General features: G+C 45.7%; 3 long non-coding RNA genes across 3 annotated transcripts; 1 reads left to right on the top strand and 2 right to left on the bottom strand.

Moving 5' to 3' along the window:
• Positions 1–8,943: 8,943 nt before the first annotated feature.
• Positions 8,944–19,157, bottom strand: LOC111934431 (uncharacterized). Its single transcript, XR_002867207.2, has 7 exons — positions 18,395–19,157; positions 16,343–16,391; positions 16,168–16,208; positions 14,655–14,767; positions 13,530–13,684; positions 12,791–12,872; positions 8,944–9,989 (listed from the first exon to the last, which is right to left on the bottom strand). It is a non-coding gene; the product is annotated as an uncharacterized LOC111934431 (long non-coding RNA).
• Positions 14,217–23,633, top strand: LOC147650896 (uncharacterized). The gene is made up of 2 exons (XR_015275226.1): positions 14,217–14,594; positions 18,227–23,633. It is a non-coding gene; the product is annotated as an uncharacterized LOC147650896 (long non-coding RNA).
• LOC147650895 (uncharacterized) lies at positions 19,864–26,851 on the bottom strand. The gene is made up of 3 exons (XR_015275225.1): positions 26,624–26,851; positions 23,943–26,377; positions 19,864–23,817 (listed from the first exon to the last, which is right to left on the bottom strand). It is a non-coding gene; the product is annotated as an uncharacterized LOC147650895 (long non-coding RNA).
• Positions 26,852–27,920: the final 1,069 nt, after the last annotated feature.

Below are 27,920 nucleotides of genomic sequence, written 5' to 3'. Positions count from 1 at the left end.
AGGAGCTGCTGGAACAGGCTTTGCTCCTGTCAAACAGGAAAATCTCTGCTCCTGAAGCAGCTCCCTGGAAAGCAGCTGCTCCTAGGTGGGAGCAGGGAGCATCCCCACCGTGGGCCAGGGATGTTGGCTCCAGGAATTTTGGGCATCGGGTGCGTCTGCCAGCCCGGGCACTGTGTCCCTCCACTGCTGCTGCCTCTGGGTTTGGGACACAAGGACAGCTCCCAGGATGAACCAGGTGTTTTCCCATGCCTGGAATGCTTCCTGCCTCGCTGATGAGGCAAAATTTGGATGGAATCCAGGCAGTGTCCCTGCAACCAGCATCTTCTGCAGGGCTGCAGGACGCAGCAGGGATTAATTATCTCAGCAGTGTCCCTGTGTCTGTCCTCGTGTGAGGGAGAGGAGATGGGTCACCGTGCCACCAGGCTGTAAAACCCCTGTGGGATAACCTGCCTGGATGATCCCAGCATCATCCCTTCCTCCTCTGATTCAGCCTCTCCTCTCCTGGTGCTGTGGGCACAGCTCTCAGCCTTGCAACACCCCGCACAGATGCTCATTCCTCTTTGGGGATTAATGGCCTTAATTTCCATATTTCAGGGCAATTTGGCAAAAAAAGCCACATCCTGAGTGAGTCAGGTACAATGTCCTTGTGGTTCCATCATGCTGTGATGTGACATCCTGGGCACATTCCCCCTGCTTCTGCAGATTCCTGCTGCCCACGTCTGTCAACGTGCCAAGGCAACCCTGTCCTAGCAGCCTCAGGCAAACCTTTAAGCTCTTGAGGGTTTTGGAAATAAATAAAGAAATATATTATATTTATTTGGAAATAATATATATATTATATATATATATATATATATATATATATATATATATATATATATATATATATATTTGGAAATAAATATAAATAAACTTGTGTGTTTTCAGGAATAAATAGAAATAAACACGGTGTTTTGGTTATTGTTGCTGGCTTTGACAGGTGTAAGGCTTTGGGGTGGTACAAGGTTGGTGATGGGACCATGAGAGGCAAAGCATCAGCCAGGACATTTGGGCAAAATCCATGCTCATCTCCAAGCCATGGCATTTATTCCAAGCCCAGTGTAAGGGTATTTTTCTTTCCAACAGCTCATGATTTGTGCTAAGTTATTGTTGGCCACTCTGCATTTGCAGATATTTTGACATCTGTAAGCCTGTAAAAGGTGACATTGATCTCTGTCTGTTTCTGTGGGTGAGATTGTTTTGGAAAAGGCACCTTGTAGGTGTAGGATAGGGTTCACCTCTCCCTTTAATCGTGTCAAAACTCAGGTGGTCAAAACAAAAATTAAATTATATATATATACATATATATGAGAAAGACACAGTTTCAGTTTTGGAATTTCTAGGGATGCCAGCCCTTGTTTATTGCCACCAGTCTGTAAAGTCAAAGCTCTTGGGGATATTTCCACCAAATAATGACCAAAAGAAGTTCAAAAATGACAAGAGCAAATTCACTCTGACTGCAATATGGCTTAATTTTAACCAGCAGGAGTTTCAGGGGGATTGAAAAAAAAGAAAAAGAACTTGTTGACATGAAGCATGTGGAGTCACTCATCCAGCATTGTGTAAGGACTGTAAATCTGCCTGGAAATGAGGCATGAAATGCATCATAAAAAGTATACCACTGAAACTATAAGATCAGCTTAAAATTTATGGTAGGTAACTCGGGGAGAGCATCACATGTCTGAACTTTAAATCAAATGCTCTTCAGCTGTATATTCCTGCAAGCACAGAACTCCTTTCTCTTATTTCCCTCTCCTTGCACCAGCTCTCAGCAGTAAAATCCCCACACTACTCTCTGTAAATTCAGCAATGAAAACTCTGTAATCTGAAAGTCGATACAAAACCTGACACAGCAAGGGAGCTACAGCAGAAGCATCCCTGGTTTAAACTTTGGGGGAAAATAAAGCTCAATAATGAAACAGAGAATTTGTCCCCTCCTGCAAAGGTTTTGTTGACTCGACTAATGCAGCTCCCCATTCTCCTTATTACTTTAAGATGTTCTTCTGACCCCCATAACCCCTCTGTAATCATCTCCTTGGTGTTAGTTTCTCTTTCTTCATCTCCCCAAAGACTATTATTGTCTTTCTGTGACCAGATGAAAACCAGATGGGGAGGATAAAGGGGAGAGATGAAGATTTTGGGTGTCTACCTGAATTTTTGCTGTGCCTGGTGAGTATGGGTAAGCCTGACCAAAATTAAATCATTGAATAACTCTCTAAAGCCTAATGAAAACTGTTCTTTTGTTTTTACTGCTGTGCCAAGGGGGTGGGGGTCATGATCCTTCCAAATTACATGGGGCCAGAGGTTTATCTCACCTAAATTTCTCTGCACTACAAATCAGCCAACAAATTGCCCTGCACAAATCTACAGGAGCTCTCTTAATCCCTAATCATTCATCAAGAAAAGGCTTCAGAGAGAAAAGGGGAGAAGATTCTCCTGCCCACTGAAGAAACACAAAATAAGAGCAGTTTCTAAAACAAATCAAGGCTCATCTTTTCCCTGATATCTCCAGCAGCTTCTTGATGTTTCTGATAATTCTTGAAGAGGAAGCAATGAACCACACTCCTTACACCTGGAGTAACTCATGCCATATATTTACATTATTGAACTGTTTCATCTTAATTCTTATTGCACTCTGGGATGCTCTGTGCCTCTTCCCTGTGTTTTGGAGCCCTGGGACCCAGCATTGTGCAATCCCCCATTGCTGCAGCTCTGCCAGTTGTAGTGGAAAAGTTTGAGCAAGAAAAAAATCTCCTTGGCTGGGCACCAAACACACTCTCAACATTAACGTCAGGGCTTTGCTGAGGCTCAGCTTTCATGGCTAGCAAGAGCTGATGTGGCCTAGATTTGCAGCAGGCTGCTGCCACCTTCACCCACAGCCCTGCAGGGACTCTGCTTTGCAGGGAACCCTGTGTTTGCTCCCAGCAGATTGTGAGTGAGGGCTGGGCTGGGTTTAACTCTGATTTGTAGCTTGCAGCCTGCTGCTTTCCCAGCCATGAGTTTGTGTTCCCACTGCCATCATCTCCCCAGCAAACAGAAACCTCTGCTGTCACCTCATCATCCCTGCCAAAGCCAGGCTCACAGGCCAGAGAGCAGTACAGAAACCTTCACCAGACAACACAAAAACTGTGACTGAGCTCATCCCGGGGCCAAAAACAAACACCCATGTTTGTGTTCAGGCAACCCAAAGCTGCTAAAGCCTGAGCTGTTATCAACATGTGACACATGAAATAAATTTTGCTGAGTATCTCCAGACTGAGCCAGCCACTGCTGCTGCTGCTGGGCAGCCCAGATGATATTTGGAGTTATGAGAGGTACAAGAAGCGGAGCAGAACTCTGGAATTCAGGTGGGCAGTAAGGCCTTTGTAACCCCTGAGTGAGCAGGGATAGTTGTGTGACCCTAAAACTCACAGGCTGGTGCCCAAGGTCTCTCCTGGACAAGGGGAGGAGGAGCAGATGTTACCTTCATCCCCTGCTCAGCTTCTCAGTCTGGAATTGGAGACCTTCCCAGCCTTCATCCACCTCTGCCCACACACAGGAGAAAGCAAAGGAGCTTCCCAGTCTCTGCTTCCCACTGAAAAACCTGGGTAGAGAGGAGACAAATGGGTCTGTGGTCCCTTGCTTGGTACAAAAGGTGACTCTCAGCAGGCCCTAGAAAGTGGCTGGCATGATCACCCAGAGTGACAACAATTCTGCTTGCAAGGCCCAGGAAATCCGAGGGTGAAGTGAGGGTGAGACATGGAAGAAAAGGGCAGGAACAAAGACAGAAGGCAGAGGCAAAGGCAGAAAAACAGCCACCAAATATCGGAGTACAAGGTGTGTGGATCTCCTTTCCCAGGCTCATTGCACTGTCCCCTGCTGCCTGCATGTCACATCCCATCACTCCCTCTCCAGGATGCATTTCTGCCCCTCGGTGACACAGTGCTTTGACATTTGGACCATCAGGGCAACAAATGCTCATCTCTGAGGAGCAGCTCCTGATTCCAGCACGCCATGTCCTGCAGCACATTCCAAGTCTCCTCTGCTCTATTTTATCACTGAAGTCTTGGCTGCATCTTCTGCTTTTTTTCCTTTTTTTTTTTTTCTTTTTGTCCTTTTGCCTATTTCTTTTTTTTTTTTTTTTTTTTTTTAATTTTCAGCAAGCTTTTCTCTAGCAATCTGCTGGAATGAGGAACCAGCCTGTGTCAGCTGGGGTGGAGCTGAACATGGAGCTGAGATTTATGTGAGCTGAATGCTCAGACAGTTGTTCAGGCTGGAAACTCTTACCCAGCAGAGCCTGGTGGGTGATTTTACACGAGGCTCTCTATCTAATCTCTAGGAACCTTGGCATGCAAACCTTGCAGATGTGCTCACCAACAGATGCAGCACCAGGAGATGCAGCAGCTACAGGACATTTGGGCCTTTGCCACCACTGGCCAAACCCAGTGCCTCAGTTTCCCTACAAGGTCCCTGAATACTCTCAAGGCTGGATTTTGTGGATTCAGGACTGCCTGCTGCTTCTGCAAATGCTGGATCTGCTCTGCAGGAGGCTAAGAGGTGGGAGGTATCTCAGCACTTTACACCAGATTTTGGAAAGGTTGAGACCCAAAATAATTTTCAGGTGCCCCCATGAGAGCAAAATCTTTTCAGTCCAGCCTTTTCTCACCCTTCACATTCTTATAAATCCAATGGCTGTGCCACAGGGAGCATCCCAGAGCCCTTAATCTGCAGCAAGGACGAAAATCCTCTGGAGAAAAGGAGGAGCAAGAAGCTCCCCCTGGCACCACTTCCCATGAGGGACCTCTCCCACAAGGGTGCAGCCCCAGGTTCTGGGAACAAATCAGTTATCATTTTCTGTTTTCATTTTGGGGCTTTACTCCTTTGCAAAGGTTCTTTCTTGACTTTAAAATAAAAGCATGGAAGAAGGGAAGATAACAGAACCCCAGGGAAAAACCACTATCTAGTTAGAACATGAAAGCTGTTAGATCTCAAAAATGCATTACTTTTGGGGGCTGGTGATGCTCTTGGTACCCTTAAAGTTGGAAACATGAGGCTGAGAAAATTCAGATTAGAGGATTAATAACCTCAGCTCCCTTCTCCCAAAGGGGCATTGCAGAGCTTGTCACATTTTTCCTTCTTCTTTCTCAACCCAGAGATCCTGAGGTCACTTCTGCAGGTCTGAGCTGGGTTGTGGAGAAGGACACTTGCATGGGAAGAGCCCTCCCTGTGCAGGTAAGAGAAGAGAAAAAATTAAGTAAATTATGAAAGTAAGAAAAATTTCAGAAAACTTTTAAAATAAGAAATATTTAAGTAAACATGTAAGTAGGCTTTGCTGGGCCTGAGGCTGCAGAGACGTGTCCCAAGGCCTGGGTGGGCTGTCACTTGTCCACACATGGATCCTCCTGAGTGCTCCAGAGCTGGAGACATCCCAGTTTGGGGTGAGGAATTCCTCGGGAGAGCTCACTGCAGGGCTTTGAGGGAAAGCCTCAGGTTTGCACAAAATAAAAAACGCCAAGACAGACTCTGGCCCGAGCTTGGCTGTTTGCCTGTGGAAAACATAACAGTATGTAACATTCCTCGTGCCAGTGGAGAGCCCAGTAACTATTTTAATTACTGTTTATGGTAACTGAATCGCAATAGAGAATTCAATAGGACATTTTTGGGTTCTTAACTCACAGTCAATACATTCCTCCTCCATATCCTGGGGAGGTGCTGTAGCCAGGATTATTCTGGTTTGGAGACACTTAAGCCAGTTATGTTTAAGGGTAGTCATGGCACATTTGTCCAGACCTAAGCAAATTCTACCCAAGGTTCTCCCAAACATTTTTGGTTGGTTTGAATGGACGATGGGACCAGGAGCACCTTGCAACTCTGAGCCCACAAAAAGCCACCTCAAAGTTCCAACAGCCAGATAGAGATCAGAAAAAAAATTATTTTAGAAGGACCATGGAGAACAAGAAGCTTTACAAAACTAATGATTTGTATGAAGATATGATGGTGGTGGTGAAGAGGAGCTGTGAGGGAGAGCTGCTGCACTGTCCCCCTGCAATCACTGTCCAAGCCTGCACAGACACAGCTGGGATCGACAGACCTGATGTGCAGGAAACAGAGAATTCAGCTTTAACCACCCCTCTTTTCCTTCCCTTGCACTCACACTTTTTGGTTTTAAAGTCCCCATTTAAGTTCATTTTAATTAATCAGAGCCAGGCAGGTGTCCACCTGTTCCCCTCAGACTGAAGTGAAAATCCATTAAAAACCAAAGCACAGGACACACCGAAGCTTTCCAGAAATGAAACGAAATCCTAGGAAATACCTCGATGCCTCTTGCTTCTGATCCCTTCTCCAACAGCTGCTCTGAGTTGCTGGGGAATGATGCTCCATTCAGCCCTGGACTGCTTCCACCCTGTGGATTCAGGAGCAGAGTCAGGACACCTGTACCTAAAAGCAAAGCCATCCAAGTCTGGTCGGATACGCTGCCTGAGAGGGATTATTCTTTTCAGATCAGAAGGAACTATTCAGCCCTGGCTGTACTGGAAAGACAATACTGTATTTTTTACAAGAATTGGGATATTAATTCCTGGCACAACTCATTTTTTTTCTCTCCTGGAATTCCCCCACCTTAAATTAACAGTTGCTGCATTAATCTTTATTCCCCCCCCCCAAAAAAAAAAAACACAAACTCAACTCCTGCTGCCTTGCCAGTATCGTCTGTCTGTACAGCCCCAGCCTGGAGTTAGAGTAGTGGAGGAATGTGCTGCAATGCTGTGCCTTGCCAAGCCTGAGTTTGGATTATTCTGGCCTCTCCAGGCCTTTAAAAACAGACATATTTTGCTCCCTACCTGGTTATCCTGACAGAAGCAGCTCTGCAGCAGGCAGGATGTCACCAGCCCCCTCAGATGTGCTGCAGGAAGAGGGTGGACACTGTCCCTCAGCTCTTGGGGTGGTCTCACTGCTCTCTGGAGGATGATGGATCAGTCTGGGATCTGGCACAGATAAAATAAGCTGAATATTTTTGCTGCTGCTGTTCTGGGAGTCACCGTGGGCTGTCTGGTCACTGCTGTTGCTGTGGCGTAAAGATTAAAGAGGAGACACTGCAGTGACAGCTCTGGCACAGAGTGACAGAGGAGCTCTGGCCACGGCCCTACATCAGTGGGATCAGGGGCTGATCCTGCCAAAGCAGTGGATTTCACTGCTGCAATATCATGGCAGCATAAATAACTGGGCAAAGAGTAAACAGTTCAATTTATAACAATCCAAAGTGACACTCTAAATCTCAACCTGTCTCCAAATAAACACCCTTGATGCCATTACTAAGATACACCCTCTCCACCTCAGGCTTTTTCTAACGAGCAGGAGTGCAGACTCAAATAAATCTGGCTTGTGCCGAGCTCACGGAGCACGGCTTCCCTGCCCAGGGGCTGGAACACCCAGGCCAAAAGGCAAAAATCCCCTCAGGTAGATCTGGACACCTACAGGCACCAGCAAACAGCTCTGCAAGCACAGGAGTTGGAGCTGTTTATCAGCAGCAGGGGCCAGAAAGAAGTGAAGTGACCTGTGAGGCCAAACCTTCTGTGTCTCCGATAGAAATCTCAGGATATTCCCATTCCAGGACCCGACACAATGGCTGTGTCTGGCCGGACGTGCCTTTGAGTGATTGAACTCCAGCTCTGTCTGGGCAAGGCGTCAAACTCCACAGATCTCCATCCAAACCTCACACCTGACGGCCCCTTGAGCCAGTCCAGACAATCATCTGGAGTTTATGCTCTGCTCCTCCAACCCTGTCCAGCTGCCAGCCTGCCTGCCTTCGCTCAGAGACAGCTGGGGAGAGAAGTGCCAGCAGGTCCTTTCAGGAAGAAAAGGAATCCTGGGGAAAAAAATCAGGTGTTAGGCAGTCTTAGACTGATGAGGAAGTGTGAGACCATGAGGCTGACAAGGTCCTTTGAGCCCCAGCTGGAAGAAGCCAAGAGTCACCGGGCAGCGTGGGCTCTAATGAGGCTCTGGTGGGACCAACTCTGACTGAAGCAGGGCTTCTAAACTCATGGAATCTTCTAAATTCATGGAATCACAGAATGATTTGGGCTGGAAGGAGATGATCTAGATCCTTCCATGGACAGGGATACCTTCCACGAGAAGGAATTATATCGGGTTATTCATGACCTCATCCAGCCAAGCTTTGAAAATCTCAAAAAAAGGGGATTTCACAGCCGCCCTTGGGCTTTGTTCCAGCACTTGAGCACAGCTGAGTGGTTCCTCTCTGAGCTGACTCCTGCATGGCCACAGCCTCATCAGTTCCTGCAGGTTCATATTCCCACTAGACACATTCCATAGGAGCATCAGCACTGGCCACTATTCCTAGCGGGACAGAATTCACTGAAATTTGAAATGATGCCTTCATTGGTGGACTCAAAATATTCAAAAATCAGGACTATGCTGTTTTTTTACAGTGATTCTTTTCATGGTGATTCATCCTCCAATATTATTGCAGTGTCAGGGTTGCTGCCATCTCAAAATAAGGCAGAAAGCCTGAAAATCATCAGAACTGCATTAGACACAGACCTGGTAGCTCAAAATGAAAGGAACAAACACAATTTCCCTGGTGTCCCATTAACCTCAGAAATACGATAGAAAAACTGAAGTCACAATTCAGGAAAAAAATTGTTAAATAAAATCATCACCTGAACTGCACCTGAAGATCCTGCTCTTGTAAACCCTGCTTTGAGCAGAAATTCCCTCCAAACTCAAATATCCTGTGTGATTTTCAAACAATTTTTTGCATTGTTTTGAATTTTACTGTATTGAAATGTTCATTTATGTGCTTTCCTCGAACATAGCATTAGTGGGGAACTTGTTGATAAAGCCATGGAGTAAAACTGAGAAATGTTTCAATTATATTTGATGTAACTCCAAGCCTGGCCTGGCAATTAATTTATTTTTTTATGGATTTCTCTGCATGAGCTCCTTAAGTCCTCTGTTTACCAGTGGAACTGTCATGCTCATACTTGTTTTCTCCCTATCAAAACCACACACCTTCTTTATTTAATTTATTGCACCAATTGCTGAAATTGTGCAACTCCTGTGGATTCTTTCTAAAGCCTTCAGACAGATGACATCCAACAGGGGAAAAAAAAATAAAGCCAGAGGAAAAACACCCTTCTCAGAATGGAAGAACCTCAAGTCTTCTACACCTGGTGCCCAATTTTTGGCAACAGCAAACCCCAAATTTGCATATTCTGATATGCAATATTTTGATAGAAATTTGGAATGAGCATCCTTGGTGTTTCCAGGGGAAAATATTGTTGTATCCTTAGAAAAACAAGGCCTTTAAGATGGGTAAAACCTTCAGACCAGGCATTGGGTGCTAGGAAGGGATGGAGGCTGAGGGAAAGGGAACAGGGACATGGAGCAGGATTTGGAAAGGGAGAGGGGATGTGGGTGGTCTGGGCAGGAATGCACACACAGCACTGGTGGTGTTTCTGCACCAAAGGACATCACCTGCCCCATCTTCTGCTCCTCGTGTCCCATCCGTCCCACATTTCAGTAAATTTGGGTAAAAAACACCAAAAGTCCAGAGCCCAAACCCTTCTGCAGCTCAGTTGGTGTGGAGGACAGCTTGCTCAGAGAAGAGACAGGAAGGAGGTGACTCACAAAGATCTCCTCAGTCCTCTGAAAGCTGTGAGATGCACCACAAGGCAACAGCCTGTCCCTGAAGATAATCCAGTCCTAGAGCTGGGACAAAGCACTGGGAATAACACTGGCAATAGAACAGACAGGCTCATCCTGGGGACAAAAGCCAGAATACGCTGATTTACGGCAAGAGGAGGAGAGATTTATTTTTATTATCCAAGCCAACCTGAATCACTGGAGAGGCAAGAGCTCAAAAATAAAGGCCAGGCCCACGTCCTTTCTGGGTTTAATTGCAGTCACTCCAAGGGGATTTTGTTTAAATAAGGATGCCTGATGTTATGTCTGAACTGAAAAGAGAAAAAAAAAAATTTCCATTTCAGTTTGGTCAAGCCCCATGAGCTAACCTGGGCTAAAATAGAGGTGAACAGACTCCAGGAACAGGAGAGGGATGGACTGGGTCAGATCAAAGGTCCTCATGTGCTCAAGGAGGAACACCCAAGCATAGGAAGCTGTGACTAATTCCCACACCATATCCAGCCCTCAGAAACCCACAGCTTCAGGAGGGTTTGCAGGTCTCAAGCTGGACATGTTGGTGAGCCTCTCGTGGGCCAACCCTTCCTACGACAGCTGAGCCTCCACCATATCCCACAGAAATGAGCTCCTGGGCTGGAGAATGGCATGTGGGACAAATTACTGCTGCTCAGCTGGTTTAAACCTGCTGTGTGGGCACCCCAGCTCCTTCAGGTCAAAGCAACAGCCCAGAGGCCATTTGGGTTTAGGCTGGGGTTGAATAAAAATTGCTGAATTTAATGAAATCCTATGTGGGTTTTCCTTCTTTCTCTTTACCCTTATTTTCATTAGAGATAATTAATATGAATTGGTTAACTGGCACTAAAAACATACTTTCCTCTTTCTGCCTGAAATTAAAACAGAATCAGGATGTAGGCAGGAACTAAGCCACGGATCCAAACACACTCCAGGCTTAAGGAAAGCCCAAGCTCCAATCTAAATTTTGTGCTTGAAATCAGGGGAAAAAAATATTTCAGTTTGGTGAGAAGAGCTTCTTAGTCTACAGAATAATATTCTATCCCATTTTTATTTTATCTGTGTCTACCTGATTGCAACAAGGATGAATGATTGCTTTTCCCAAGGCTCCAACAGCAATAGTATACATCCCTTCATTCTTCTTTCTTCCCAAATATTTCTGGCAAATAGTTTTCATCTCTGGCTTCTTACACCCTCTTTTGTATAGGAAGGCTCAGGACATGCCTGGCTGCACAGAGGGGTCACCCTCCAGGTTACTGATTAGGAAATAGTAGGGTTTGTCAACATCTGGCCCTGACAAACTTTTTAAAATATAAATACAGATGGTTTTATTTAAAAGGTAAAAGGTCCAAATTCGACTCAAGGATGAAGCCTGTTTTCTTTCCAATCTCATTTTTTCCCCTGGATGTTTGGTACGTTGTGTTCCATTGCTATGAAGCGTAATAACATTTATATAATAAAACATAATTAAGAAATGGAAGTACAAATTGGGAGTTCTTTCATTTTGCGACTTACTCAAGAAATTTCTAGCCCAAACTGAGTAGAATTCATATATGTCAAGTATTTCTGAGAACTTATTCCCATGATTAGAGGGAACACAAGGCTCAGTGAAGTAGAATAAAGAGAATAACTAACTGCTACACCTGTGGACCAGAAAATTAATTTCCTTTATCCAGAGTTTGAAGTGTTGCAGCTGAAGCTCTCTTGGCCTGAGCTCTGATCCTGTTTAATTGTACAGCACCTCACGTGCAGATCCCATTTTAGCAATTCTTGCCCAGGTAGGGATTTCTACCCCAGAAAATAAAAGTCAAAGCCTTTACAACCCATGTCCTTAACTTTTCTCTGTGCAAAAGTTCACAGACTGGCAGCAGCAAGGTGCTGAATTACCAAAGAAAATTACTCAACAAATTCTGCACAACAAGAACAAACTCTCCACCAAACCCCTCCAGTTCAGGCCACCATAATCCACGTGGATAACCCAACATTTGTCTCTCAGTGAGCCCTGTGATCAGGCACCTGAATTTACAGAAATCATCAACCCGTGTCTCAGGCCTGACACTTTCAGTGACCTCTGGATTCTGCTGCTTTAAAAATACCATCTCATGCAATCTTCGTGCCCCAGGGCTGATAACCCAATAAACCCACATCTTGTCATTTCTTCCTGTTTTCCTGAGGCTTCTCATCTCTTTTTCCCTGACAAAAGCAAGGGGATTCACTCTCTCTGTAGAACCCTGTGTTGAGCACAGCAAAAACAGGTTTTGTTGGGAAAAGGGAGGAGGGGAGAAGCACAGAACCAGCATTGTGAAGGCAAGAGAGCTGGACTGAGAACATTGTTTTTATCAAGTGGGGTGAAAAAAGATGGCATTCCTTAGCTAAGAGCTGGATAATGCTCATAGCAGGGCACCAGCGAGCCTGGAGCAGAGACAAAGTTTTGGAGATTTATATCCTGGGAATCTGACTGTGGCTCTGCATGGTGTTCAGAGCAGTAAGGGGGTGAGTGTGATGGAGACAAAACCCCCTTAAATGTGAATGTGGAACTAATTAAAACATCCTGCTCTGCTTCATCAGCTCAGAGCCAGGTCTTTGGGTAGACCCATGAGTCTGCTCTGGGTGGTGTTTGTGCCCAGGGCTGGGATAAAGGAACAAGGAGAAAACTTGCAAAAGGCTGAGCTTGTGTTGCTGTAGGAAGGGTTTTACAGGACAGGATTAAATTCCAAATATTCTTGGAAAACCGCTGAAATGAAAATCATCAAATTGCACAGAAAGGAGCAAAGGATTGTACGTAGGAAGGGGAAACCAATTATGAGTGAGGGGCTGGAAAAAGGGGCTGGAGGGGATGTGAAAATGGGAAAGGTGATGGGAATAAACTCAAAGGGAGGCAGAAGAGAACAGATGGAGTTAGAAAAAACAAACCAAGCTTGGAAAACACAGTCCATGAACAAGAATTTTTTTTCTCTAACCTAGAAAAGCAGCAACAGGAGATGGGAAATGTGTGTTCACCGCTAAACACATAAAGATCATTATCAAGGCAAAGGCAGCCAGCAGCTCTCCAGGAATGCTCCAAGGAGCACATGAGGCCTTTGGCTTTATTTGCAACAAATACCTTGAACATGTCTTCAGATTTAAGCACTCCATGAACTTGTTATTTGTCAGGATTTCTTTCTCCCTTCTTGGCACAAAACATCCTGAAGGCAGCAGAAAATATATATATAAAAATATAAAATAAATACACGCAGCAAATATATCTTAACATAAAAATATATAACATATATATTATTATATATCACATATATAAGTGTATATATGTTATATATATTATATATATTATAGATATTTACAGCACATCACAGAAACCTTGGGAAAACTTCAATTTGGCACATACACATGGTTGATTCTGCCACAAAGACTCTGTTTCCAGTGCAGTTTTTGCACTAAGCCCATAAAACCATGACACCTGAACCCCTGGGAGCAGCAGGAGCAGTGGGTCACACGTTGAGTTTTGTGCCATCAACATGCAAGGCTGCTTTTATACAGAACATGAGGTCCAAAAGCATCAAGCAGCACTAAACTGTACTTTGCAATCAGATTTTTTTGTTAAAATACGGGTTTAATTTGCCGTAGGACTTCAGGAAATTAAAAGAAAAGGGGGAGGACCCAGCACCATTTACTTTAAGAGTTGCCTACTGTCTTTTCCTTCTCCTGCTGTCCTGCAGCCCATCCTGCTACTGCCCTTGAGGGACACAGTGGCATTAGGGTGACATTTTGCACCCTCAATAACTCAATGGCCACAAAGCAAATCACTGAGGCAGGAGCTGAAATTCCCCCAAAGCCTCACCACTGACCTCAGCAGCCTCCAGTGGATCCTTTGTTCAGGGCACAAATCTCACCCAAAACCACTCCTTTTTGTCTCCTGCTCTGCTTGAGCTTTGTGGAAGCAAAATTCCTGCAGCACCTGCACTCCAGGCAAACCTCAGGGGACATTCCAAGCTCTGCTGGCCTAGATAGGATGCAAATAATCAAGGTTTTACCCTTGTGACGTGTAACCATGCCTGGGCAATGTTTCCTGGAGCAATCCATCCCACAGTCCAGATGGGAAGTGCTGTAGCAGCTGACAGGGGCTGCAGCTAGAAAATTCCACTGGAGATTTAGGAGATTGTAGGAAATATTCCTGAAGCTTTTATACTCCATGTGCAGCTGCAGCACGGAAGGCAAAACAGGATGTCGGCTGCACTGGTAGAGGAATGTTGCTCTAATTGAAAAGATTTGGTTATTATTGTATGAGGAAATGATAAAATCTAGTGCAGAGCATGGTTTGGTCAAGAAATGATATGGGAAATAAATTATATTGGTTCTCCAGGCTTAAAACAGAAAAACATTGAGGACAATGGGCTTGTTCTCATTTCTGACAGCCTGTGGTGGATGGATCAGCTGTAACCTTCAGGAGAATGATGTTTTGTGTGAGTTTGCTCTGTTCAGCTGCCAAGTGGCAAAAAAGACTCTCAAGCAATCTCTCTACAAGTCCCTGTGTCAGCACAGCTCTGCAGCCACACAGCCAGCCCCACCAGTGCCACCTCTGCTCCGAGGAGACCCCAGCACAATGCCACCAGAAATAGTCCCAGGGACACCCAAAAAACCCCTAAAATAAAGGCAAGAAGCTGCCTCAATATAAGATAACTCTGAGGGTCACGTCACCCCAGAGAACTCTGGTTTTTACACCAGGAGTTGCATGCCAAAGGCCTCTGAAGCAGCCAGGCCCTGCCAGCCTGGGCTCCATCCTGAGGGACATTTCACGCTTTGCCCCAGGCAACCCAAATATTTTGCAGACATTTCTCCACCAATGAAAGAGAGAAAAAGGCCAAAACTGCCACTAAATCGAGCTAATGACGCAGGGCTGATTAATGAAAGAGGTGAGTGCTGCACTGTTGGCCTGCTGGGAGGTCAGAGCCAGAGGGAGTTTGTTGATATACCTTCAAAAATAGGTGGAGCAGCCAGAACAGATGTGCTCCCATGGAAAACACAGCGATGGAGAGAGGTGGAGCTTGGCTGGGTCAGCCACACACGATGATTTGTCAACCACGGCCTGAAAAATGGGCATAAAGACACGTAATTAAACCCACACTTCCCTAATAAAGGCAGGACAGCTAGTGGGTTTGGAGAGTGAGAAAGAGCAGCAATGTTGACACCTGGAGATATCAAATCCTGCTTTTCAGAGGACCTGGAGGGGTTTGTGGGATCCCTCCAACCCCTCTGTGTCCCTTGGTGCTTCTCACACGGCCAAGCCCAACACCATAACCTCAGGGGTGGCTGCCCTCAGCACCAGTTTAAAGTGGGTTAGTCTCCTTGCTCCTCCCATAACACAGAATTTCCTCACCCCAATTAAGGGCTGAGCTCCTTCTCTGGTCTCTCAGCCATCAATAGAAGATTTGTGGGGTCTCCAGGGATGTTTGTTGTTCTCCAGGGATGCAGAGGCAGCCCAGATGCTCAGCAAAGACCTCTCATGAGGTGCTTTAAGGTACCTATGACCTCATGGATCCCCGTGGGGAAAACAAAAACAAACCCCAAAACCCAAATCCAGAGGTTGATGTAGAGACACATGGTTTTCTCAAAGCATCAGAAGATTGCAAATTTTTTTTAAAACTTTTCCTCATTCTGAATTTTATATGTCATCTCCTGGAGAATACCATGGTTCTTTCTCCATGGTCACAGTAGCAGAGGTCTCACAAAAGCAGTTTGTATTTTCTAACATCATCAAAAGAACAGCAAAGAGAAAATGATCTGTCTGGGATATTTGAAAGCATTCCCTTTGCTCTGGTTTTCAAGAGACCAGGCCAGATTTCTGCCACATAAAAATTCAGCAAACAGGAGAGATTTGAAGGAAACTTGAAACTGGCAGAAAAGAGAAGGAAAATAAATTAAGGAGATTTATTTTAGTCTATGATTTCATTTCTTAAGTCTTATATTTGAGCATCATCTGTCTATAGACACAGGTTATTTTTTGCTAAAACATTTAGCTGTTTATCTTTTCTGCTCTCCATGCTACGGTATTTCTGGCCAGAAATAGGTTATGTATCAAATTCACACCTTTTTACTCATTTCTTAATAAAAATCAGCTAATTGTATCACCCCATCTCCCTGCCAAGTGGAGATTGTCATTTTATTTGGCCTATTCCAACTTGTTTTTTGTAGAAACCATAATATTTTTGGCTGCTCCTTTCTTATTTGAGAAAGTAAACTTTGCAAAACGACATCAAACTTCCACAAACACGAGCAGACTTGGAGCTGGGAAGTGCTGCCTTCACACCAGGCCATTTCTCCTGAGCCAGTGCAATCATTACTCAGTGCTTGCCCGTGAAAAAGCACATGTTTAAATTTTGTCTAAGTCTCTTTCAGCTTGTGTTACCTCCAATGTAGGGCTTCAATACTTGGATGAAGGGGTTGAGTGAAGTAAATGGAAATATTTGCTGGCTCGGTGGGTCTCACCTTGCAGCTCCACCACGTGAATTGGGACGATCACACTCATCCTGTGGAGTAGAACACCCAAACTTGGCTAAAGGTGACCAGGCAGAGGTGCTGATCCTCCCTGTGTCCATCCCCTTCTCTCCCAGCCCTCTTAGCTGTATCCTCACCAGCAAACCAGAGGCCATCCCATTCTCACCTCAGCAGCAGCTTCCAAGTGTCAAGCCCTGCTCCTGGACAGGCTCCTCCTGCGGAAAGATAAGGAGGAACAAGAAAAATGCAAACACCACTTGGCATTTCCAGTGATACTGGAAATATCCATTTTTGGGACAAAGCCTTTTCTTTCTCAGACAGAGAGGTTGAAAATGATCTGCTGCTGGGAGCTCAGCCTGGTTTTCTAAGGAAACAACAAATCAAATGCTGCTAAAGCAATGAAGGTTGGCACTGGGGTCGTGTGGGTGTTTGGCTGCTCCTGTGTTCCCTCCCCCTGCTCCCTGCTATTCCAGCTTGAGCTGACTCCAACAATGTGACCCAGACTATCTGCCCTGGTTGCTCTTCCAAATTACATCCTGCCTGCAGATATCCTTCAATTCAGCTCGTGCTGCTTGGTGGTGTCTCAGATCCTGAGCTGGAGAGCCCTGAGTTCAACGCGGTCAGTTCAGCTCCAGGGACACCTCCAGCCCCCCGAGGGTCCCAGCCCAGCTCCCACCTTGCAATGCTAGGAAGCAGATTTGGCCCAGGATTTTAAAGCAAAGCCCTGTGCAGATGCCCAGAGTCAGGAAAAGCACGAATGGTTTGCGTTGGCCTGCTGAAACGTTGGCCATGTTGCTTAATTGTACCTTTGTACGGCGGATTCCAAGAAGGAGGAATAAAAGCAACTCTGTGCATTTTATTGCTGAGGTCAGGTTCCTGTCTCCCCAGTCCTGTTTCTCATTCTCTAATCAAATCACTCCTCTTAATACAACCAGTTCCTAAAAGTCTGCTTGCCATAAAGTGCTTTAACCTTAGAATTTTATTTACTATGACCTTAATTGAAGGGTTTATTCAGATTTCATCTATAAAATGCTTTGTGTAATCAGTCAAAAGCTCGAGATCAACAGCAAGGCCTGAGCCCAGAAATCAGCTCTGCCAAGCCCAGCCACTCTCAAGGTGACCTTAAACAGGGTTGCAAAAACACTCTCTGCAAGTCCAGAACAATACAGCACATTCAGAGAAAACAATCCCAGCCTTAGCAAGACCGAAAATCCTTTGTGAGGATGTAACCTAGAAAAAGCTGGGTCTTGGCCATCTCACTTTGAGACCTAATTTTTCAAGCTCTCTCATGATGAAGTGAAGGAGAATCCCACATCTGTGCCCAGCTTGGGAAAAGGGACCAAGTATCTGGCATGCCCTCAGGAATTCTCCAGGGAAAAAGCATGGCCTGGGAAAAAAAGATAGTTTTTGATCATTCCACAGTGTTGGGTGTAATAAAGCAGGAGAACTGAAATGCCATGGCCTGGTCATTTGTTTCCAAGGAATAATCCAGGCCACTGACTTGTGTCTGAAGGTACAACTCTTCCCTACTCAAGCTCAAGCTCTTGGCTTGTTATACAGGACACTTTTTTTTGCAGCATTAATAAGAAATAAATCAAGTGAAATCTCTCCTGCAAGTGACTTTATGGGGTTGCTGTGTCTTTTTACAGATGCCTTGTAGGTTCCCACACTGAAAGACATTCTGTTCATCACAAAGCATTCAGCATCATGAGCAGTCACGTCTTTATAGTCACAGCCTGGATTTCACATGGCTCTAAATAAAAAAATTAATAAAAAAAAGAAACAAACAAACAAAATAAAATAAAATCATGTGCCCCAAACATGTTTTCTGGAAATATTTTGATTTTCAAATTATGTGTGTACCCTAAAATGAGAAAAATCCTTGACCAAAAAGAGCTGCTTGTTGAAAGCATTACTTGTTTCTTATTTCAAAGGGAAAATTGAAAACACTTATGAAGGGTGTAGCTATTTACCAGTCCAGAGTGTTCTTATAAACAAAATAATGTAAAACATATCCTCTTTGCTGTTTTGTTGCTTTAATATCTTCCAGCATATCACAATGTGGAGAACAGGAGAAAATAGAGCGTATTTCCAAAAAGCCTTGCAACAAGGAAAAAGGGTAAAGAACAAAGTGTTTCAGCTTTAAATACACAGAAAACATGAGACAGGTACCAACTGTCCATCAGAACAGCTGAAGAAAGCCTCTTGTGCAATTTACCTGCAATTCCAGTTGGGCACGTCAGGAAAAGTGAAGAAATTTGAAGGCCAAGAGAGGAGTTGAGTTCATCCAATGGACAAATGCATGTAGGAAATCCTTAAACTTCTTTGACAACCACTCCACAGAAATTCAGCTTGACAAAACAGCAACAAAGTGAAGACCACCATTGAATCGCTCTTATTAAACATTGCTCCTCATTTTATTGACAACTGTGATGCTCGTCATAATTGCTTTACTCACATCATTTTACCCACAGAGAGAGCCCTGGGACCACGAAAAATAATTCCATGTGCAGAGCCTCAAACACGCCTCTGGCAGATGGGTTTCCAGCCGTGAAGGATGGAGAGGATATCTGCTCTTTTCCCTGGGGGGCACAGGCTGTGACAGTGCTTAAGAGGCTGAAAAAGTAGAGGAGCTGGTTTGTTTTAAAAAGAGACAGAAAGGCTCTCTGTCCTTTCACATCTGTAGAACAGCTGGATTTGTCCTGTGCTTCATCCAGGCATTTGATCATAATTTTTGTCCTTTGTAAAGCAAGCAAGGGTCCAGAAACAGCCCTGCAGCAAGGCAGGAGTGATGCATTTGCTGACGCTGGCCTCTGCATGCACCACACACCTCAGAGGAGCGAGCAGGCACGTAAAAGAAATGCCAGGGGAAGTTTATTTCTGTTTCCAGGCCCATGTGATTCCCTGGGAGAGGCCAGCTCTGCCCAAATCCATGCAGTCTTTCCAACTGCAACAGGAAACCACCCTCAGCAATGTCACCATTCACAGCTGGGACCTGCAAGCCCCTCCAAGGGCTGTTCTGAAGCTTGGCTGGTGCTGGTGCTGTCTTCAGGCCAACTGCCCCTGAATTTCGGGGTGGGTTGGGTGTGTTTGGCTTTCCCCTTCTCACCCTGTTGGTATCAGCAGTGTGGGGCTTTGGAGGCTCAGCAGCTCCAGCAGCAGCAGTGAGGTTGTGCCAATTTACACCCCCTTGGGTATTGCTGATGAGGGTTTGCTGTGCCTGAAAAACTGAGCGTCCCATTCACACCCTGAAAAAAGCCATTTACAGTTCCAGCCTCATGGATAAACCAGCCTGTGTTCCCCTGCTGCAAACCCAGCACAGAATACCAGCCTGCTTTCATTAGGGAAAAATTAATTTCTGGGGTGAAACTTTCCTCAAGATTCTCATTCATTTGCCCAAGAAGTTGAGGTAGGATTACAAATTGTATTTCCCAGACACCTGGGACCAGATTCTCCAAGACAACAAAAGAGATTAAAAGATTTACCACAAGGCAGAAAAATTGTGTCTGTAAGGACATTCTTCTAATATCAGAAGCACAGAGCACAACCCAAGATCTTTGGTTCCTGCTGCCCAAATCCAGACCATGAAATGTCAGAACTCAGGATGACACAACTACAGGGCAGGGTGGAGGGGTTTTCTGTAGAGCAACAGAGCAACTGGCCACTTCACCAAGCACAGAAAAACTGTTTCAAGCAAAATGTGACTTTATTTAGTATTTAGATTGGCCATGCTCTCACTTTCCCACGAGAGAACTAAAACTTTCCATAGGAAAAATCAACTCCCAACTTAAAATGCCACGAAATTCAGATGTCACAAGTTCAGCTTTCCCACCAAAAAAAGGTTTGATCAGAAAATGGCCACACCTCAGACCAATATTGCTAAAGCAGGCACCAAAACCCTTCACATGTCCTGGGCATCCCTGTTCCAGGTCATCCAAAGAAACACTGCAAGTTCTGCTGGCCATGGACAAAATCCCTGTTTCATTTTTCAGGGCAAATAATTCATAAAAGCGAGCACAGAATTATGTTTATCTGCTCCATGATCAAAAGAGTGGCCCGAGTTAAGCTTTTGGAGAGGTTCCAGGCAATCTCATGTTCGCTCCAAAAATAAACCTCAGATTGATGCAAGTGGACATTGTGCCAAAGAGGACAAGATAGGGGTAAAGCAGAGAACTGGAGAAGCAAAGGGAAATGTGGAACTGTTTGTTGTTTGCATCCTTTGGTGACTACTGATGGGAAATTTCAGCTGGAAATCACCAGCAAAAGGAACTTCAGAGCATGGTGGTTTGGGTGACCTGAAAACAGTTGGATTTCTGAGCAGGCGAGACTGATTTCTCTCTTTCCCAAAGCCATGACTCAGGCTGTGCACAGGGATCCAACGTGAGCAATAGCACAATGAAGGAAAATCCAGCAAGCTCCAACACGTGGCTGTGGCTCAGGACATGGCTCCAGCTCCTTTCTTTGGCTCTAAAAGCTCCTGGTTAAGGTTGGTTCCTCTGGGTGGACAAGGATGTCAGCAGCTCCTGCTTTTATTGTGATGAGGCACAAGCCCTGGAAATCTTGAATCAGCCAAATGGGGCTGCAAACAATGCAACAACATCCCTGACGTCATTGGAAAGATGTTCACAACCTTCCTTCTTCCCAGCCCTCCTGTCCAGAATCCATAACTCACTGACCTGGAGCAACACTGTCCTGCTGACAGGCATTTCTTGGTGGCTGATTTCACCTCCTGGCACACCATGAAGGCTTTCATGTCTGCTCTAGACACAGTCAAGAGCTGCAGTAGCTCTGTTATGTTCCCTCAAGCCTTCCTTGCTTTTCTAATACATATTTTGTGAAAACATGGTCTCTCTTCATGAAAGCTTATTCTATTCCTTCCTGTCTTGTTACCAGATACCCAATACTGAGTAATCTATTCTCATGTCCCTAAAGGACAAGACCTGTCACAATGACGAGTGTGTGGACCACTCTCCCAGCTGGTGTGGGCAGGAGAGTGACTAAAGATCATCCCATCAACCCCTTCACTGTCATATCCTGTCCCCCAAAGTCCAGACTTACTTGGAAACGTCCTTCTTGCTTTTGCTGTGCATCACAGGCCTCACCTCACAATGACTTGGTTTTGGATTTGGGAACCGCCTTTCCTGCAAATCCTGCTCCTGCCATAAAACAGGTTCTGACACCAAAAGCTGGGATGAGGCTGCAGCAGAAGGTGTGACGCCATCCCATCACCCGCTGGCTCAGCTGGCACTAACGAGGTTTATAACGAGTTTAACGAGGCTGATTATGCTCGGGAAGAGGTGCTGCCATGCCCAGAGGGCATCCTCTGTGCCAGACACTTCATCCAGCTGTGACACCGCCAGACATTGCCCCACACTGGCCCACCACAGCTATTCCAACAACGAGCCTGAAGCTCAATAAAAGCAGGAAGGAAACGAGCAGCAGTTTCAGTTCAGCGAGCGGCTGTGACCAAGAGGCGCGTCACGATCCGAAAATCCACAGTGCATCTTCCTAAGAGGAGGAATTACCCAGCTGTGGCTCCAGCCTTTGGGCTTCCTGTGACACATTTGCCTATTTTTTAATTTCTGTGCAATATCCTTTGACAAATCAGGAGCACCACTCATGGCCTTTAATTAGAAAACTGGTGAGCCAGTGTTACAGCCCTCCTCCCACAGCTCCCCGGGCTCACAGCAGGCATTGCCACACCTTTTTTGTCATGCCAGAGGGGACAGCACAGCTATCCACAGCCAGAGCCATGGTCTGACCCCATCTCCTGTCCTGCTTCTGCCACGGTGGAAATCTTTCACCTCTAAAGACACCCACACAAAGATGCCACCACTCCAGAAAATCTACGTTTTCCTGCATGGCTGGTTTGGAGCCTCTGATTTGTGCAGAACTGCGGTTCTTGTGCAAACTGGGAGCAGATTTGCAATGATCAGCTCAAGCCCTGGTTTATGAGATCCATAAATGAGATCCTGACAGGGTTTTGTGAGCCTTTCTTTCCAAAGAGGGTCTCTATTCTTGCACCCTTTGCAATACTCTCTTCCTGTCCAGTCAAAACAGATGTTGAAATCTACAGTAATCCTCAGTCCACTCATTAAAAACAAGTCTGTGGTTCATTTTTTCTTCCTCTTCCAATAATTTTCTTGTCTCCCTCCTCTCCCAGGGAAAACCTCCCCCACCACCAGCGAGAGGGGGTTCCCTGAGCTCAGTCTGTGCCCACAGCTGCTGCCACCTCTGTCCCCTGTGCCCAGCAGGGCCTTGCCTGCCCCTCTGTGCCACCAGGGAAGGGAGGGGAAACGCAAAGAGGGGTGGCTGTGCAAGTCCCAGGGGTCTCAGGCCTGCCTGTAATTAAAGGTAAAGATGACAGAAGATAATGAGAAGGTACAGGAGAGCTCAGCTTAAAGTGGGGCTTTGATGAGAAGCTCACATCTGCCAAAACCACTGTGCCCAGAGGGCTGGTAGGTCAGAGGTGTGTGTGGAAATGGGATTTCACTCTCCTTTACCCACCCCCAGCTCCAGGAATGATTCCTTGCTCACCCACCAAACCAGAGATGTTCCCATGGATGGGATGCAGCTTATGAAGACACAAAATCCCACTGCAGCCCTCGGCACAGGGCTGAGGTTAAGCTGGGCCTACAAAGGAGCAGCTGAAGGGACCATCGACTTGTCAGTGACCGAGCACATTACCGACGGTGTCCATCGCTGCTGTAACAACAGGAGCTGGGCTTTCCTCCAGGCCTGTCTTCCTTGGCAGCTTTCCAGGCTGCCTGTGCTGCCTGACCAGCTGAGTGAGCTGTTCCATTAATTTTCCCTGAGGAAAGTCCACTGGGAAGCCGTTGATATGAAGAGGCAGAGACAAGGGCGGTGTTGTCTGCCCAGCCACTGGAGCTGGAACGGTGCCCACAATTTCCAGAAAAACCAAATGTTAGCTCTGGAAAAGCGAGGCTGCTTGTGGTTATCTTTTCCTAGTGAGAAAATTTCTTTCACATTGCATTTAGCTGGAAGAATGACATCCTCTAGCATCCCACAGAAGATGGCTTTCCTGGAAGAAGGCAGAGCCTGTAGTCAAGCTCTTCCAGGTGCTTTCAGGGGAAGGGAGAAATGTGTCCTCATAATTTCTGGGCAATTTCAGCACCATGTGAGAATCTGCCTGGAGGATTTGCAGGACATGCACTCATGTCCTACACCCCTGAGCCCCTCAGGCTAAAAGGAAAGGAAAGCTGGCTCCCTGTGTCCGTGCTGGTATCTCAGTGCCACCACAGCTCCGTAGGAAGCACTGTCCCTACAGCCACAGTGTCCCTTTTCTCTCTCCATTGGATCAACTCAAACAGAAAACATGAAGAGGAGCATCCATTCCCTGTTCCTGAATAAGAACCTCCACCCTACACAGCCAGGTGGGACCAAAAAGCCCTTACCCTTCAAGCTAAGGCGTGTGCTAATTAATGAATTAACCCTCAGAGCTAAAAGCTCTCACATTCCTTCCAAAATCGGGGTTTGGCTTAAAGGCACTGAGGAACTGAAAGCAAGAAGTAATTTGGGACATCCTAAGCTGCAGCAGGTTTGGCAGGATGGGCTGCAGAGTCAGGACACAGCGTCGTGGAATTGCTGGGTCTTTCATAGCTGGCAGAATAAACCACTTTTCTGTTGGGGAAGAAAAGGAAAATAAGCATGAGGGGGTTTGGAGTGTAAGGATCACCTCCCACCCTGACTTCCACTCACCCCCTGGATTTTGGGTACTGGCTTTCATTCAAAGTGCACAGCAAAACTTCCCTCAGATTCCACAAAAATAAGGTGTTAGGCTCCAGTCTGAATCCTTGTCATGGCCCCTTGCTCTTCACTCCTCCTTTAGCTCCATTCCTCAAGAAAAGCCCTTCTCCTTTAGTTCTGTCTGAAACTTCTTAAGTTTTTTCAGCTGACACTCCTTCTCAATTTCAACAAAGAAATTGCTCCTCTCTTCACCCAGATAGTATCTCAGTCTCCACATGAGCCAGCAAATGCCAGTGAAACACCATGGGAAAATAAAAACCAAACAACAAAATTAATTAAAATTTTTCATTAATGCTTTTCAACTCCAACAAGCTTTTAAGAAGCCACGCTTTCGAACATGAAAAGAAATTACTGAAATAACTGTAATTTCACTTTTTAAAACTCAGCATATTTTTAATATTTTTTTTTAATATATTTTGATCAACAAAACCACTTTTTACTTAAAACTGCCTCACTACAAAAACGACTGGCTTTCACTCCATTTTGACCCTTAATGAGACAAAAATGCTTTGGGGGTTTGGGTAGTTGCATAAATTTTACGTAATGTGGTTGGTTTGGGATTAATTTTTTTTTTTCCTAAAGGTCAGTCAATCAAAAAAAAAAAGAAAAAGAAAAAAACAGAAAACAAAAAATAACCAAAAAAAAACCCCTTATTTATCTGTAATTTGCAATTATGGAGTCAGACCCTCCAATTCCCTGGGAATGCCCCACCACTGACCCTTGGATGAGGAGTGCTGCTCAGTGCCCTCCCTGCTTGGGCCCCTTCCAGGGAAATTGCTCCCCTCGTGGGACTGAGACTCCAACCAGTTTCACTGACCCAAGGCCTCGGAGCAGCTCCAAGCCTGTGTCTCAAATGGGAAAGGTTGGCACACCAAAAAAGAAAAAAAACAAGAAAAAAACCAGAGGAACACTTACCCAGTTCTGTAATATTTCACATTAAAAAGGCCTGCCTTACAGGTCCTGCTGATATTTCTGCTCCCAATGTATGAATTATTAATATTTAGTATCTGTGACTCACTGATATTTACTTTAAGAGGTATTTTTATAAAGTTTGAGTGTTTTCTCGACGTAGGAGCTAACGGAGGCTCCTGTTGTTAAAGGCCAGGGAGCCCTCCCTGAACAAACTTTTCTGGCCACTGTTTAAACTGGGCTGCTGGGCTCTTTTGAAGCCCTGACCCTCCAAAGCTGAGCACTGGGGCTGGCAGGGATGGCCCTGCTGGGACACAGCTAATTTTAAACCTGGATCCCATGGCAAATGAAAAACCTCGATTTTACTGGCAAAACTGTCACAGTCGAACGCTGTGTTCAGATTACGGGAAGAGGCTGTGAGGGAGCGCACACACAATCCCTTTTTTGGGTACTTGGCATTAATTTTATCTGAAGTCATGGATTATACAAGAGAAGAGCAGGGACCTCACACAAATCTCCTGCGTCAGTGTGGGACACCCGTGGCACGGGGAGATCCTCTGCTCCAAGCCCCCCTGTTGTGCCACCCCGTGCCCATGGCCAAGGGGACAGGGCTTGACCACTTTTCCAGTAACTCTCCTTAAAAATGGATCACAAGCATTTTCTGGAACTGCATCCAGAGCCGTCCACAACACCAACTAGAGCTGGCTCCTAAAGTCCCTTTCTTGGTCTAGACGAGAAACTTTGGAGCTCATGAAAACTTGGGTGTTTTCTTAATTTTATGGCTCTCGTTAAAATGGTCGGTGTCCAAACAAATCCCCACTTAGTGCCTTGGATTTGCAGATTTCATTGTTTGCTGATAATGAAGCTGTTCCCAAGGAGAGCGTTGTCCAGCACTGGGCTGCTCAGCTCCCCGCATCTGTTTTGCTGTAAGGCTTTGAGACAGCTCCACTTCCCTGGTGTCTTTGGAGAGGCACACACAGCCTGCTGAGCTGGCCAGCAGCCCTCAGACGCCTGAGATGGTTTCATGACTCTGCAGATGAGAATATTTCCATGGTCTCCCTCTCCCCACCCAAAGCCTGTCCTCGGATGGTGCTGGGAGGAGATGCTGTCCCTGCCTGTGCTCAGTCTGGCTCGGTGACCCCCCCAGGGGATGCCCTCATTCACCCCTTCCTTGCCAGCATTGCTGAAAGCTTGTCCCCACCATTTTATCTCAGGCAGGGGTCCATCTGCAGCTGTACCTCAGAGTTCATCTGTCTGCCAAAAGACCTAAAAAAAACTCAAAATACCAACCAAAAACCTGAGAGTTTCTTTAACAAGAGCTATAACAACAATGACTATTTTTTTATCTGCCATGACACTGCACACCTTTACCTAGGCTTCTTCTGCCAGGTCATATTCTGCGTCAGGAAAATGCCATTAATAGATGTATCTATCTGTGTCAGGAAAATGACAGTCCCTTCTTGTGCACCATCCTGGTCCAGAGGATAGCCCATCCCACATGATGGAATGCTTCAACTTTGGAAAACTATAGAAAAAAAACACCAGGCATGACCATCAAGACATTTTCTAGTCCATTCCCTACTCAAAGCAGGATCTCATTTTAGGAGCTGCCATCCAGAATAATCTTAAAAACCTGGAATGGTGGCTTGAAAAGGCCACACAGAAAATCTGCTCCAGCCAGAACCTTTGCTAATGGTCTCACTGTTTCCTGCTACATTTTAAGCCCATCCCTCCCTTTGGACATGAAGAGCCCTCTCTTCCTTGACTGTACCTTTACACACTTCAGGAATCCTCTTCTTCACCTTTTTCATCCTCAGAGACCTCTCCTGCTTTCTCAGGAGTTGTTTGAGCTCTCTGGCCTCTCTTTCTTTCCTCCTGGACTTCCCACAGGTGGCTGAATATTTTCCAGGCAGCAACAGTACAAACCCAGGCATTGTCATATTGCACCAGAGACCTGAACAGAGGAAGCAAAGCTGAAAGGTTTCTCACCTGCCTTGCTGATCCTTTCACACCTGATATGACTTTTATCCCCTTGACCATAATGTGATGATTTTGGCTCTCTGTCTCAGCTGGGCTGAGCTGTTCCTTACTGGTTGGCTCCATCTTTTATTATTCCTTGTACTCTTCCCTTCCAAGTGTCACCTGATTTTTCAGCCTGTTTCTTCCAGCACAGGTGATGATGCAGTTTTGGAGCTCCCTGCATTAATATAAATAATATTTGCCTTACAAACACATCAAACTACAATGGTATGAATACCCCTCCTACAGTCAATCTATTGGGTTTTACTTTTTTTTTCTTTTTTTTCAAACTTACAAAGCTTGCTCAGGTGGTAAAAAGGGAAATTGGGCAGCTTTTGAGATTTGTTTCTGACAAACTTGTCCTCTGGCCCCTGGGGTCAGTTCATAGGTGGTATTTTCTCAGCTTCCACCTGTGCAAAAGGCAGTTGTGCAGAAACAAGCCTTGAGGCAGCTGCTAAATTAAATCTTCAGATATCAGTCAAACACTCCTCAGGCCAGTTGCAAATGTTGTAAGGTCCCCCCTGGGGTCGTGGTCACCCACAGCCCCTAACCCACAGGATCCCAAACCTCACAGAGTCAGCCCTTGTAAGACATCCCAAAGCTCCTGATTTATTTTGCTCCCTTCTGCTTTCAGCTCTCACATTCCACCTGCGCCTCCTGACTTTTCACCCGCTATAAATATCCTCAAATTCCTTTGGACACCGAATCCCCCTGCCATGTGCTGGGCTGTGCAGTGGCTGAGCAGACAGCCCTCCCCTGGGTGAGGAGCACAGGGAGCTGCATAAGGCAGACCTTGTCTGTTGACTTAACTCCCTAACCCAATTTTAACCACTGTCAACAAGATAGAAGGGTGGTTTCTGTTTACACTGAGGCTTCTTTACGCTGCTCTCTCCACACCCTAAAGCGGCATAAATGCCTCCTAAGTGCCCTAAAGTAGGTCCTTAGTGTAAATGAGAGCCAGCCCCACCGTGGGTTGCATCCTATAAATGACTGTGGGTTTTTGGAAGGACACCCACCCCAAGGTATGCCCGTGCTATACATAGGCTCTG

This window comes from Cyanistes caeruleus, chromosome 12 (genome assembly GCF_971803275.1).
Source record: "Cyanistes caeruleus chromosome 12, bCyaCae1.hap1.1, whole genome shotgun sequence".
Lineage (NCBI taxonomy): Eukaryota > Metazoa > Chordata > Aves > Passeriformes > Paridae > Cyanistes > Cyanistes caeruleus.
Note: the sequence above shows the minus strand (reverse complement) of the source record. Positions and strands in the feature narration are given on the sequence as shown.